Below are 13402 nucleotides of genomic sequence, written 5' to 3'. Positions count from 1 at the left end.
TACTTCCTGCAGTGAGGGTTTTATGAGAAGATCAGCAGCCAGCAGAGTACTTGCCTTTTTACAGCAGGGTGTCGTGGTTACTGTGTCCCAGTGATTGACAGGTGTTAAGGAGGATGACAGGGTGACTTTTACATTTGTGTGGTGGCTACTGTCAAGAATTTTATTCCCACACTGCCCTTTGTCATTCTTGGTACATTGGGTCTCCCACTGTTGCTATTGCAGATGCCAGACCACTGTGGAGCTATAGTATAGATACATTTTATCAGAAATAATAGTGGTCTTGGGTCATTGCATCATGGAATGTAATTCTAATGGTCTATAGCAGCTGTCCTCTTATCAGTTATAATTCTTCACAGAAGAAATAATGATACTGATCACAAAATTTCTTAATCTTAGATTGGTTTGTGTATGTATGTGTCTTTGTAAGTTGGCTGCCTTCCTACTAATTCCAGAAAATGCTATGATACCACAACTTTTGTTTACAGACGAAAGTGCCTAAAAAGGAAAATGAAAGAACTTGCATTTGCACGGCACCTTTCACAGCCTCCAAGCTTCCCAAAGCACTGTCTAGCCAATGAAGTACTTTGGAAGTATCACCATTATGTCTATATAGGCTGAAGAATATCTCTGGTTAGCTATGGATTTGTCTCAATATGCATAATAAAACTATATACTGTCTTTGTAAACATTTACAGGATTTCTAGCTTTCAAATGTGGAGATGAAATAATTTCAGAACATATCTTTTGTAATTTATACCATTCTCTAAGTATATTTGAGCTAAGAAAGTAATTTTTTGGCAGTTTGCTTCCATAAATTAAACAGCTAGATAGGATTTGGCCCAAAATCAGACAGCTGGGATATCTCTAAAGAAGTTCCAAATAGCCTTAGCAGATCTGAACGATGAAGGGGAAAAATGATCTAGGATTCCCTTTCTTGATAGCTATTTGGTACATTTGCATACTGAAAGCTCTGTGCGTTTATTTAGGTGGGGATGGATTCAACCTGTCCTGGATGCCTTTCACAGTTAGAAAGCTGAGTAAATTGGACTGTCACATGAAGAACACATACTGGGTCCATTCTCTTGGTGAGGGTGCAGACTAGATTTACCAGAATCGTACTAGGACATGGTGATTTAAATATAAGGTTAGTTCGGAGAATTTGGTGTTGCTCTGCTGAACGCAAAAAAAAAAGATTGAGGAGAGATTTCATCATGGTGCATATAATTATATCAGCTTTTGGTACAGTAGACAAGGAAAAACTGTTTGTATTAGGACAAAGGGACACAGATGTAAGGTTTTGGGCAAGAAACAGAGATGAAAAAATTGTTTTTTTTGCTGTAACTGCTAATGGCCTGGAATTTGCTGCCAAAATGTGAGTTGGAAACAGAGATGATCAAAAGGATTTGAATGGGCACTTGAAAGAAATAAATTTTCAGTGATCATAGGAATAGTATAGTAGGACTGACTGGATTGCACCACAGAAGCTGACATAGACTTGATGGGCTGAATGGCCTCTTTCTGTGCATTTAATGATTGGCTTTTTCCTTATTTATAATGAAGTCATGGATTTCACTTTGGAGAGCTGCTATGAGTAGACCGCCTGGCTATTGTCTTTCCTTGTAAATATTTGGAAGAATTATTCAGAATGCTTACTACTTTGTGCTGTTTCTCAATGTCAAGCCTGGTTTGATTTTTTTGCATCTCTTCCTTAACTGCCCTCTTGCTGTTGTTGTGATTTGTTGCTGCACTGAGCTTTAGTGGCTGTGCCTCTTTCCACATCCCTATTCCCCTTTGATCATCCTTCCAATGTATTTCTGTATTTGATCAGACTGTTCTCAATTACAGCCCTCTCTATTTCTGTAGCATTTGTACAGATGAGTTTTCTTTAGCTACAATATATTTATGGTACATGCTCAATATCACAACTTTTAAAAGGTGTTTGTGTTGTTAAGCAACTTTTCACATTAATTTACTTTGTGTTTCATTTTTAAAGTTATATTCCTGACTCATCATCTTGGCTGCTTACAACTTCAATTTTGCTGCATCTTCTGGCTTCCACTTTCAGCCAAAATGATCAACTTGATATTTAGTGAAATTGTGAATCAACGCTGTTTAATTTGGTGCTTGTCCTTTCCAAACATAGATGAATGTATGAATCCAATTAGCTATATTACTTAACACGTTGGCTGAGAAATTAGGCTCATTAGCACCCAATTGTTGGACACTGTGCCTGAGAGATTCAAAATTACATTTGCGGGGCTCAGCACATTTATTGGGCAAATTGCAACAGATAAGGTATTGCTGAAGGCATCAACACATGTGCATTGACCTTAGCATTCCAGTTTAACAAACAGAGATTTCTAGATAACACAGTGGAACAGGAGGAACACAGCAGGCCAGGCAGCATCAGAGGAGCAGGAAAGTTGATGTTTCAGGTTGGGATCCTTCTTCAGAAATGGGGGAGGAGGAAGGGAGCTCAGAAATAAATAGAGAGGAGGGGTGGGACTGGGGAAGGTAGGTGGGATGGTGATAGATGAGTGCAGGTAGGGAGTGATGAAGATTGGTCAGTGAGGTGGGAGGAGCGGATAGGTAGGAGAGAAGATGGACAGGTTGTTTCAGGTCAAGGAGGCACGGATGAAGGGGACAGTTGGTCATGGGATGAGGCCAGGGGTGGGGAGATTTTGAAACTGGTAAAGTCCACATTGAGACCATTGGGTTGGAGGCTTCCAAGGCGGAATATGAGGTGCTGCTCCTCCAGTTTCCAGGGGGCGTCATTGTGACACTGGAGGAGGCCCAGGATGGACATGTCGTTCAGGGAGTGGGAGGGGGAGTTGAAGTGGTTTGCGACCGGCAGGTGTTGTTGTTTGTCACAAACAGAGCGCAGGTGCTCTACAAAGCGGTCTCCGAGCCTCCGCTTGGTCTCACCGATGTAGAGGAGGCCACATCAGGAGCAGCGGATGCAATAGACCATATTGACAGATGTGCAGGTGAGGTGAGCCTCTGTCTGATGTGGAAGGTTTCTGGAGATTTCTGGAGAAACTTAGCAGGTCTGGCAACAACTGTCGAGAGAGAAACAGAGTTAATGTTTCACATTCTGAAGAAGAGTCATATCGGACTCAAAACGTTCCTCTCTCTACACATGCTGCCACACCTGTGCAGTTTCTCCAGAACTTTGTATTTGTTTCAGATGTCCAACACCTGCATTATTTTGCTTCTATTTAACAGCATTGTGGGAATACCCACACTATGTAGACTGGTGGTGTAATGTTAATGTCATGTGCTTAATAATCCAGATGTCTAGTCTAATTCTGGGTTCAAATCCCACCTTGGTGGAATTTAAAATTCAATTAATAAGACTTGGAACTGTAGCAGTGAAATATTAAGTATAAATTTTGTCACAAAAGCCCATCTAATTCACTAATATCTTGCTTACTTGTTCTGGCACACAGTGACTCCAGATTGACAGCAATTTGATCGACTCTTAATTGCCCTCTGAAATTGTCTAACAAACCACTCAGTTTGTGGTAAATTAGGGATAGATAGCAAAGAGACAACTGGTGGCCTCAGCAGTGACACTCACATCCCACCAAGTAATACATTTTTCAAAAAGGCAACTCACCACCACCTTTGCAAGGGCATTTAGGGTTGACCAAATCCTGGTCTTCCTACTGACAACCTCATTTCACGCAAAATATAACAAAATAATATCATACTAGCAAGGAAACAAATTGCTCTAATGAAAAATATTTTGTTACTGACTGTATTCAGAAGTACTGCAACAGTAAAAGAAACATTTTCATTGTGGTGAATTCGAGGAGATGCATCTTTCCTGGCTAGTACATGAGTAACATTTGTGAATGGGTTGACAGGGTCGCAGCTGGAACCAACAAACATAATTGGGAAGAGCACTGGATTAAAAACCCAACCTCCTTCTCTGACAAACAGCATTCATTAAATTTACAGACTTCATGAATCAAAAACTTGGCAAAGTGATACTTTGCACCACAGAACCATCTAGAAGACAAAAGCAGCCAATTGCCAAAAAAGCTAATATCATGGTTTGAATAGCTTACTGTAACAATGTCTTTAACAATTGTGTCTATAATTGAAACTTGTACTCCCATAGTATCTAATTTTATTGGATGCATTTGTCTTTTTTGATTGGCTGATACTAAAAACTTGTTTAGGGAACCTACTTTGACATTGCAGCATAAGTGATGGAGTATTTTGAAACTTCAATACATAATGTACAAGCAAGTGATGTACAAAGTGCTGGCATCATTCATGCAGAGAAAAAATAATCTTAAAGATTTTACAAGCTTTCCCCATGATTCAAAGTTATACAGGGCCATGATTTTGGTGGAAATCAAACTTAAAATTATTTTCCAATTGATTTTCTCTTTACTCGAGTTCATGAATGCTGACATCTACTGATACAGATTTTGTGCGGGAGCCATGCTTCTGTAACTGCCCCAAATAGCCATTCATTCATTGAGCCAAGGTGATAAATGTTGGCAAAATTAGGCTATTTGAAAATACAGTGAGGTGCGAGTGTCTCTGCCATTGACCGCACATTCCACTTTGTAGTTGAGTCAATGGAGATCTGACTTTCTTCTTTCCAGCTAGTGACTATTGTGTTTGGTGCTCTGTCCATGAGAGATTTGCCTTAAGAACAATTCAGTTGTGCATAATCATTAGAATTATCTCCTGTCTCCAAATTACAGCATTAATAAAGGTTAATTTTTTTAGTACAACAGATTTTTCAAGACCAATTATACATGCTGTCTGTTCCAGGATTGTGTCCTACAGTACTGTCTGACATTTATATGCCCCAATTTACCTCAATGGTACATGGCGAGGTGATGGCTTCACAGTATTATCACTAGACTATTAATCCAGAAATTCAGCTAATGTTCTGGGGACCTCGCTTCAAATCCTGCCATGGCAAATGGTGGAATTTGAAGTCAATTTTAAAAAAAGTCTGGAATTAAGTATTTACTGATGAGCATGAAAAACCCATCTGGTTCACTAAAACCCCTCCGAGAAGCAAATATACCATTGTCACTGGTCTGGCTCTCAATTGCCACTTACTTGTAAAGTGAAACCAGTCCTGTTGACCCTGCAAAGTCCACTTTATTAACATCTGGATGCTAGTGCCAAAATTGGAAGAGCTGTCTCATTAGTCTAGCAACACCATGACATAGTCATACTAAAAGAATCATAGGTATGGGTCTGAAACAGACAATGACTCAGAAACCACTATCACCATTCCCAGATATGTCCTGTCCCACAAGCAGGACAGACCCAGAAGAAGTGGAGACATAGTGGTGTACAGTCGGGAGGGAGTTGCCCTGGGAGTTCTCAACATTGGCTCCAGACCCCAACAGGGCTTCAGGTTAAACATGAGTAGGGAAACCTCCTGCTGATTACCACATGCCGTCCTACCTCGGCTGATGAATCAGGACTCCTCCATGTTGAACAATGCTTGGAGGAAGTATTGAGGGTGGTAAACGCACAAAATGCACTCTAGGTGTGGGATTTCAATGTCTACCACCAACAGTGGTTTGGAAGTAGCATTACTTTTTGAGCTGGTCGGGGTCCTAAAGGACATAGCGGCTGGACAGGGTCTGTGCAGGTGGTGAGGGAACCAAAAAGAGGGAAAAACATACTTGGCCTCATCCTTACCAATCTGCCAACTGCAGATGCATCTGTCCATGACAGTATCAGTAAGAGTAACCACCATGCAGTCCTTGTGGAGACGAAATCCCATCTTAGCATTGAGAATACTCTCCATCGTGTTTTGTGGCATTATCACTGTGCTAAATGGGACAGAGTTTAAACTGATCTAGCAAACTTAAGACTGGGCATCCATGAGGCACTGTAGGCCATCAACAGCAGCAGAACTGTACTCCTACACAATCTGCAACCTTATGGTCTGGCATATCCCTCACTCGACCATTACCATCAAGCCAAGGGATCAACCTTGGTTCAATGGAGAGTGCAGGAGGGCAAGCCAGGAGCAGCACCAGGCATACCTGAAGATGATGTCAACCTGTTGAAGCTATCAAACAAGATTATTTGCATGCCAAACATCCTAAACAGTGAGTGACAGAGCTAAGCGACCCCATATCCAATGGATCAGATCTAAAAACTGCAATTCTGCCACAACCAGTCATGAATGGTAGTGAACAATTCAACAACTCACTGGAGGTGGAGGCTCCACAAATATCCACATCCTCAATGATGGAAGAGTCACCACATCAGTGCAAAAGATAAGGCTGAAGCATTCGCAGCAATCTTCAGCCAGCAGTGCTAAGTGGATGATTCATCTCAGACTCCTCCAGTGGCCCCAAGCATCACAGATGCAAGACTTCAGCCAATTCAGTTCACTCTGTGAAATGGTTAGAGGCACTGGATACTGCAAAGGTGATGGACCTGACAACATTCCAGCAATAGTACTGAAGATTTGTGGTCCAGAACTTGCTACTCCCTTAGTGAAGCACTTTCAGTACAGTTACAACCCTGTCAACTACCCAGTGATGTAGAAAATTGCCCATGTATGTCCTGTACACAAAAAGCAGGACAAATCCAACCCAGCCATTCATCGCCAATGACCCAGCCAATGACCCACTGATCAGTCTACTCTCGATCATCAGTAAAATGATGGAAGGTGTCATCTACAGTGCTATCAAGCAGTACCTACTCAACAGTAACCTGCTCAGTGAAGCTCAGTTTGGGTTCTGGCAGACCACTCAGCTCCTGACCTCATTATGGCCTTGGTTAAATATGGACAAAAGAACTGAATTCCAGAGGTGAAGTGAGAGTGACATCTCTTGACATCAAGGCTGCATTTGACTGAGTATGGCATCAAGGAACCCAAGCAAAACTGGAATCAATGGCTATCAGGGTGCAACTCTACACTGGTTGGAGTCATACCTGGTACGTTCGAAGGTTTTTGGAGGTCAGTCATCTCAGCAGGAGCTCCTCTGGGTACTGTCCTAGGTCTTACCATCTTCAGCTGCTTCAATGGCCTTTCCTCCATTATAAAGTCAGAAGTGGGGATGTTCGCCAATGATTGCACAATGTTCAACACAATTCACGACTCCTCAGATACTGAAGCAGTCCATGTTCTAATACAATCAGATCTGGACAATATCAAGGCTTGGGATGGCAAGTGTCAAGTAACATTCATGCTGCACAAATGCCAGGCAATGATCATCTAGAGACAACCGAACCACCACCCCTTGTCATTCAATACTGTTATCATCACTGATCCCCCCAATATCAACATCTTAGGGGAAATACAATTGGACTCACCACATAAACACTGTCACTGCAAGATCAGTTCAGAGGCTAGGAATACTCCAGCGAGTAAATCACCTCATGATTCCCTAAAGCCTGTCCATCATCTGCAAGGCACAAGTCAGAAATGTGGTGAAATGTGCCCTTCAACTGGGATGAGTGCAGCCCCAGCAACACTCAAGAAGCTAGACAACTTCCTGTACAAAGCAGCCCACTTCATTGGCTCCACATCCACAAGCATCCACTCCCTCCATCACTGTTTAGTAGCAGCAGTGTGTACTACATACAAGATGCACTGCAGAAATTCACCAAAGTTCCTTAGAAAACACCTTCCAAACCCACGACCACTTCCATCTAGAAGATCAAGAGCCGCAAATACATGGGAATACCACTACCTGCAAATCCCCTCCAATCCACTCATCATCCTGACTTGGAAATATATCGTTGTTCCTTTGCTGTTGCTGGGTCAAAATCCTGGAATTCGTTCCCTAAAGGTACTGTGAATCAACCTACAACACGTGGACTACAGCAGTTCAAGAAAGCAGCTCACCACCACCTTCTCAAGGGCAAGTAGGGACAGGCAAGAAATGCTGGCCAGTCAGTGACACCCATGTCCCACGACTGAATAAAAAAAGTTGTCTCCTGTTTGATATCCCAAATGGAAATTAAATAACAGTACAGCAAATGCTCTATAATATGCAGTGTAGCATACTGTATGTGGATCAGTGAGATGCATTGAGGGTTCATAGAGGCTGGCACAATACGTCTCTGGATGTAGGGCACATGTGGTTGGTGACCGTGGAACATGTCCTGAGATGTTGGTGCCTGGTGTCCAAAATAAGGGTCTGACTTTGCCAGGTACCCACTATGACATCCATGTTGAGGTTTCTAAATGTCTAGCTTGTTTGGCACATTTGCTAAGATATGCTGAATATTAATAAGAACTGTTGTACCCTTAATGAGGCATTTAATGAACTATAGCCCCTGGTGCCTACTGAGAGACTTGCCTTGCTATTTGGCAAATGAATCCATGGTGTACTAAATCATTCCCAACAGATGTGGAGATGCCAGAGTTGGACTGGGGTGGACAAGGTCAAAAATCACACGACACCAGGTTATAGTCCAATAGGGTTATTTGAAAACGCAAGCTGTTGGGGCTCAGCTCCTTCCTCAGGTGTAGTGGTGAGAGAGTGTATAAGACACAGAATTTATAAACATAAAGTTAACAATCCAAAAACTGGCCACCTCTTGTTGAATCTTTCATCGGTTCAGAAGGAGACTATTGATTAAAATGCAAAATCCAGACTCCTCTCAAATCATTGTCCTCAGAGAATTAAAGGTTTTATCAATGTATACAAGATGTGACATCCCAGATTAGACAACGCATTTTAGGTGTGAGGTCTTGCTTAGAATCTGTCTATGTTTTAAACTGGGGTCAGGCTTTACTTCTTTGAGTAAAACAGAATGTATCTGCAACTACACGAGCATCTTGAATGAAATAATTCATGTGTCACAGACACAGTTACACACATGAATTATTTCATTCAAGATGTTTGTGTAGTTGCAGATACATTCTGTTTTGCTCAAGAAAATAAAGCCTGACCCCAGTTTAAAACAGACAGATTCTAAGCAAGACTTCACACCTTAAATGTGTTGTCTGATCTGAGATGTCGCCTGTTGTATACGTTGATAAAACCTTTAATTCTCTGAGGACAATGATTTGAGAGGAATCTGGATTTTGCATTTTAATCAGTAGTCTCCTTCCTAACTAACTAAAGATTCAACAAGAGGTGCCCAGTTTTAGGGTGTTACCTTTATGGTTATAAATTCTGTGTCTTATACTCTCTGTCTCACACTATGCCTGAGAAAGGAGCTGAACTAAAGAAAGCTTGCGTTTCAAATAAACCGGTTGGATTATAACCTGGTGTTGTGTGATTTTTGACCCATTCCCAACAGTGTCCTTGATGGAATTCTCACATGATTCTGCTGCAAAGCTCTCAATAACCTACGTTGTTCAGGCCTCTATACGATTCCAACCTTGATGTGTAATCAATGAGTGGCTTGTTTGGATTTTGGTAATGGTTCACTCCTTCTCGGTTCTCTGAAGATGGCTGAAAGCATCCTGAGAAATGAACATTCAAAGCCATGGTCACTCTCACTATAGTAGCCTCCTGCTTGGATCACACCATGTTCTGTGCAAATAATTGGTTCTGAAGTGGTAGACAGATTGTTCTGTATTCCAGAGCTGTCAATTTGCTTTTCTGTAAAAAAAAAAGTACTTGTTTCTGTCATTTTTTTGCTTAAATGTCAGTTTACATAAAGGAATATGTCAGGTGGAATGTTCACCCCCAAAAATTTGTGGGGTTGAGTCTGGTGGTAAAGTAATAGAAACCTCAAACCTAAACCAAAAACATATTCCAGTTTTAAGGCGCAATAGGCCACTTGTTTATATAAAGAGACTTTCTGCATTAGATTTTTCTGTATCTGGCTTTAGTACTAACTGGCTGAATCACCAGCGTGTCAGGGAAACCCAATGGAAAGCTGGGCAAAGACTGTGTAATGGAGCACCTTTCCAGCACTGCTTGTGGAGGACCTAGTAGCCACCCACCCCCTACCATAATCACCATGACCCAAACTCCTGATAGCTTCCTCTGACTGCAGTTTGGTGTCACAAGGCTATTTACCTGCCACTGACACCATTCACTCAATCTGGCTGGTTGTGACCACAATTCCATAAATTGTAACCCCTTCCTACTACTAATGTTAGCAGGACCTGAGGGAAATCAGTTCTTCTCAATTGTCCAACTGCGATGCTGCCTTCCCATACCTTGCACCCTTTCTGTCTGCCCATTAAATTAACAACTACAGATTAAAAGGGTGTGAAGTGCTTCCTACCTTGTTTGCACATTGCTTATAAGCACCATCATCCTGCTTCCAGTTGGTATTAGCCAGAATTATTTATTTCTGGCTATTATTGTGCAGATAGGACCATCGTTTTAATTTACAGAATCGCAGAAGTGTTACTGTGCAGAAGGAGACCCTTCGGCCCATTGAGTCTGCACCAGAACAAATATAACAGGGGAATAGCTGCAGACAACTGGACATGCCCAGGAAAGTCAGGCAGCAAATAGATATTTGGAGTAATACTTAAAAGAGCAGTCATGATTGTTTTTGGACATTCAGATGCGTGTAATAGATCCCAAGGCACGACTCAGAGTGATGCGGAAGAATTTCCTTAGTTTATCCCTTGAAAGTATAATTCCCAAAAATGACCCCTCAACCTAAGTAGTCATTTATTTCTTTGCTGCCTGGGGAACACTACTTTGTGCACACAATTATTTTCAGTAGTCATTTTGTTGAAATCCTGTACATTACTTATGTAGCAAATTTCCACTTATTGGTGCCATTTGTATCACTAGTGACATCTTAAAGATGTTAACTTTAACAAAGAATATTTATTTACTTTTGCGAGTTTAGTGAATTGCTCTGCATTCAGTACGTACAATCAAACTTGAAGTTTCGTTCCCAGGGCAGCATGCGGCACCAGATCACCTCTTTCATTGGTTATTTTCGTTAGAATTTATCACAAATTGCCCTTTTAAATCAAATAACTTGATGGAAAAAGAAATCTCAGATGAACTGCAATTCAATAATTATGCTCCATACAGCATTGACAAAATCCTAATCAAGTTTGACAATATGCCAAATCACTTTCTGTCTTCTTTCAGAAGTCTTGCTATTTAGAAGTGCATTTACTCGTTCAAGTTGTATAATTTATGATTTATTATCATACATTTTCCAAGGACCCATGCATCAAGAAGTTTCACATTAAACTTTAATCACAGATCAGGCTTAATGGTAATTTTTTTGGAATTGGATGATTTAATGGGTTTGCATCATGGTGTTTCAATCTCAGCCTGGGAATAGTGCCTGAATTCAACCTTGAAGCAGAAATGATCTTTATATCTTCTGGCTTTAAAGGTCCAATATGAATAAAATATTGAGCAGCATAATTTAATTGTTCATTTTCGTGTCTTTGAGAAGGAATTATAAACCATACATATTAACAAAAGTTGTAGAGTATCAGCTAATGATAATGTTGCAGATTTTGCAATGACAATCATTGTCACCACTTCACAAAGTGCCCACACATGCAGAATAACACATATCTATATAATGCTAGAGGAACACAGCAGGTCAGGCAGCATCAGAGGAGTAGGAAAGTCAACATTTTGGGTTGGGACCCTTCTTCGGAACTGGGCTGAGGTCTTTCCAGAGGGAGGAGGACAACTTCTTCCAGGTGGGCATCCTCGGAAGAGGTTTCGCAGAGGGGTTATAAGTCACTCGGAGATTGCAAGAACTGCAGATGCTGGAGTCAGAGATAGCACGGTGTGGAGCTGGAGGAACACAGCAGGCCAGGCAGGATCAGAGGAGCAGGAAAGACGACGTGTTGGGTCGGGACCCTTCTTCGAATTTCTTTGACCTTCCCACTCCTCTGATGCTGCCTGGCCTGCTGTGTTCCTCCAGTTCTACAGTGTTGTCTCTGACTCCAGCATCTACACTTCTTGCTATCTTCTAGATAATGCTGTTGCTGATCTCATTGCTTTTCTAGAAGGAGAAACTGCCAAACTGCAAGTGATGAGAAAACATATGAAGTGAATTTTCATTCCAATTTCACCGTTATCCTTTCTGTGCAAATCTATGAAAAGATTGCACCTTGCTGAATGAGTTTAACTTGGTTTTTAAGAGCATGCTAACTTCATAATTATGGCTAGGCACCCTCTTTGGCCCTGAGAACCTATCTTTGTATTGGTGGAATGTCAAATTTCCGCATAATAAAAAGAAATACATTTTTAAAATAATTAAAAGGTTGTTTATTGTTACTTTAATTTCTATCTTAATTGAAACATTTATTTTGCTATCTTAACCTTTAAATTAAACACAAAGGATTTTCAGTGCTTTTTAATAATCAATCAGTGCATTTGATTGGTTGATTGCTTATTAGCTGAAACCACTGTGACACATGACAAGTCATCCTGTAAACTTGGCACATATTTAAACTTCCATTGGGAAAGGAGAAACATACGTCACAGAGCTCACCAGGCAACTTTCTTTGAGGTCAGTGCGGCGTACTGTTTCTTCGTCACTGACCGCAAAGCCTCGTCAGCATCATGTATTACAGTAAAATGCATAATTATCAAAGCTCAATGTGTAGTGAGCAGCTTGTTTTAAAGATAATGCTTCAGGGAAGGTGATCAAATTGAGCTCATAATAATCGATGGAGACAGCTAATCTGTCAGTTTAAGAGAAGGGATATTTGTTGGTCTGAAATTGATCCCATTGATGACACAGATTTTGCAGAGCCACCAGTTACAAAAGAAGTAAACAAGTTTGTTCTTACCCTGAGTCTTTAACAGTTCACATTAGTGGTGACAAATGCTGTGAATTTTGGCCTCCACATTTGTTTAACTTTTCCCTGAAAATAAATGTTCATTTTGACAGACTGCCACTACTGCACACCAGAAGACAGTGATCTCATTGTAAATTCTGAAAGCACATGGCATAGCTGCACTCAAATGATTGAAGAGGACGACATGCTGAACAGATGTAAAAACCTTGTGATTCATGAGTTTCAGAAGTAATGTTATATTTTTGCATGCAGTTGCATTGCCTCTAAAAGTAATGCACTGTGTTGTATTTTCTTATGAACAGGCAAGTATTTGAAAAATGCAGTGGCTGCTTCTATTTTAGTTATTGGCTGAGAGTCGTGCTTTCATTACTCTTGATACAAGTGCACATAGATCCCAGACTGTACCAGGAAAGAGAAGAGAAATTATCAACATTGTGCAACATAATTAAAGTTTCAAACCTCAGTCCTACAAAGTCTTTGAGGGCTTGAAAATTATAATAAAAGTAAATAGTGAAACATATATTATAAATAAACCATCTGTATTGATAAAATACTTTGGATAGACTGAAAATGCCAGGAGAAGTAATTAAGTGTTATTTTACAGTAACATGAGAAGTGCATAGCACATGCAAAGTTCACAATATATTTTTTGCTGAAATTCCGTGGCAGCAGGCATTGAGGGCGAGCCTT

The 13402-nt window shown here is 40.8% G+C and overlaps 1 protein-coding gene across 1 annotated transcript in view; it reads left to right on the top strand.

Moving 5' to 3' along the window:
• The window catches only part of LOC109933977 (proto-oncogene tyrosine-protein kinase ROS-like), a 99481-nt gene that overhangs the window by 70662 nt on the left and 15417 nt on the right, over window positions 1-13402 (top strand). The gene's annotated exons all lie outside the window — the stretch shown is intronic.

Source organism: Rhincodon typus, chromosome 11 (assembly GCF_021869965.1).
Source record: "Rhincodon typus isolate 14 chromosome 11, sRhiTyp1.1, whole genome shotgun sequence".
In the NCBI taxonomy this organism is placed as follows: Eukaryota; Metazoa; Chordata; class Chondrichthyes; order Orectolobiformes; family Rhincodontidae; genus Rhincodon; species Rhincodon typus.
The sequence above is the reverse complement of the archived record's forward strand: the minus strand, read 5'-3'. Positions and strand labels throughout refer to the sequence as shown.